This window comes from Amia ocellicauda, chromosome 19 (genome assembly GCF_036373705.1).
Source record: "Amia ocellicauda isolate fAmiCal2 chromosome 19, fAmiCal2.hap1, whole genome shotgun sequence".
Lineage (NCBI taxonomy): Eukaryota > Metazoa > Chordata > Actinopteri > Amiiformes > Amiidae > Amia > Amia ocellicauda.
In genome coordinates, this window is record NC_089868.1 from 25,225,428 (window position 1) to 25,227,927 (window position 2,500).

At 44.6% G+C, this 2,500-nt stretch overlaps 1 protein-coding gene across 1 annotated transcript in view; it reads left to right on the forward strand.

Annotated features, from left to right (window-relative positions):
* The window catches only part of LOC136714774 (uncharacterized), a 3,435-nt gene extending 2,219 nt beyond the window's left edge, over positions 1-1,216 (forward strand). The window contains exon 2 of the mRNA XM_066692384.1: positions 1-1,216. This exon is cut by the window's left edge and continues 418 nt beyond it. The gene's annotated coding sequence lies outside the window, so the exon portion shown is untranslated.
* The last annotated feature ends 1,284 nt before the right edge of the window (positions 1,217-2,500 follow it).

Here is a 2,500-nt window from a genome sequence, read left to right on the forward strand (position 1 = left end):
CTGGACAGACTGCAGGACTCAGGACAGGGTGGTTTATACACAGAGACACACAGACACACACCCACACAAGCACACACACAATCACTCAACACACACAACCACATACACACACATGCTCAGAGCAGCACAAAAGTTCAAAAGTTCAAAAGTAGGTTTAATTGCATTAGACTCAGCATTAACATTGACTTCACCACAAGCTGCCTTTGCGCTGCTAATGACTTCCTGATGGCAGCTGAACCACAATGCAACAGCAAGACCAAACAACCCCTAATGTATGCAATTCACACACTGCCTCGAAACTGCCAAAGCCCTTCTCACACACTCAGTGGTTGTCTTTCTGACTGCGGGTGTTGTCTCATGCTCTGACCGTCACCCCACGGTGGGCAGGCCTGGGCCAGGGGACTCGCACCCACTTTGCTTTTTAATCTCTTTGGCGCTCGATTACTGTATTGGAGGCTGTATTTACGAAACTGAACCAAACTGAGCGTCAGGGAGAGCCTTGCAGAGTCTGTGGGACTGAGGGGGGTCACTATGGGGGTCCCCTCAGGACCGCTCTGCCCGCCTGTTCACACCAGAGCACCCGACACCCGAGAGACAGAGAGATTGCCTGAGGCTTCACCCACCTGAGCTGGGAGTGAGTTAACCCAGTTAATGATTCTCTTAATGGGGTCAATTGAAGCAGTTTCCCGAGTCCAGTGGAGACGCAGAGAGTTTAAAAAGCTCACGGGTTGTGGCCTTGAAAGAACAGGTTTAAAAATATTGGCATAGTGTGTTTTTTTCAACGACCTTTTAATATTAAATACAATCATTTCATATGGGTATTTTGATGGTCAGTGTTCCCCTCATGCACTGAGAACTGAAGAGCTCTGTCCTGGAATATCGCACTGCCTTACTTTAAATGTCTGCCAGGCTGTTACTGTTTGATATATCTGCCAAAGACAGAGAGGTTCGCCTTCTGAATGAAAATAAAGTCAACTTGAATTGCTGCCTCGCTTGTAATGTTTCTAAACAAGAGAATGCGGACTGTGACATGATGCTGCTTTGAAACCATATCTTTTTTGTTTCTCTCCATGTTATTTAACCTGTGCATTGCGGTATAAAGTTATTTATTCACACATGCATTCATTGCACTGTGTGTGTGCATGTTCATGACGTTTCCTTTTTAAATTTCTACAAAATGTATTCAATAAAGAGCCAGTTGATGTTCAGGATTACATCTTTCTTTTCATGTTAATTATTGTCCATAAAACACTGAAAAGCGTGTAATCATAATAATAACCCGAACAGGCGACACAGGCAGAGAGTCGGTGTATCTTTCAGATCAGTCAGTGAGTGCGTGTACCAGTCAGTCAATCACACACATGTAGCTGAGGGCAGCAGCATGTCCTCTGGGACGGGGGTGTCTCAGTGGACCAAAGTGTCCCAGGCGCTTCAGCGCAGTGTATCCTGGTGTAACAGTTAATACTAGCAGCAGGAGCAGCAGCAGTCGTGTTTGGCTGCAGCGGCCTGGTTGTAAAGGTCACTGAGAATATGAGACAAAAGCACTTCCATCATCATAAAGATCACCAAGTTTCATTTCCCCATTAGTGTATCAGTCAACAGGATTTAATCAGCGCCGGATACGAGACAGCAGGGTGTGTTGTCTGATTACAGTTTTTCTTGTTTTCTAAGTCAATGTGAATGAAACTGTGGTCCACATGACCAACACCATAACCTAGATGAGCAGAACAGAACACATTACTGAAAAACAGCAGGTCATTTATGGTTGCTTTCACATTTATGCAAAACAGTAAACACAACTCTCTACACAAGACTCGAAAATCATTTGGGTAAGTTTTGTCAAACAAAATTAGAACATTTCTTCACAGTCAATAACATGCACTCCCACACGTGTGAATCTCTACTTGTTCAATCAGCAATCAGTCCTTAATCACATATAACAGTGAGTTGGTGTTGGCATGAAATTGGCCATGGTGTTGGCCAACTCAACCACGAGCCCATAGAGGACAGGGGTGCGTGTGCACGGTGGCACAGCAGCTCAGAGGGGAGACACAGAACACATGTTTCCAGTGACATGTGTGCCACTATCATTGACCATGTGATAATCATGTCCTTTCAATGTGAGGGGCTGGGCAGAGGGAGCAGCCCACTCTGAACAGGTCAACGGTGGCATCAATAATTAGAGCATTCAGGAATGGGACTAGGTAAGTGACCATAGATTACTTCACTGTATTACAGTACTATACGATATACACTTCAGGAGTTTTTCTGTTGGATCTTCCTTAACCATTTCATTATATCCATTTATAGAAGTTTAGACAAACCCAAGAAAGAGTCTTCAACACTGAACAGGAGGCGGCCATTGTAGATACAGTGGTTTCAACAACTCAGTGTGTCTGAGGGAGATCCAGACTGCAAATATACAAGAACATCAAATATTTCAGAATTCAGATATGTACACAGTGTCAGTCTGGCAGCTGCTGGCCAGGTCTGGAATCGA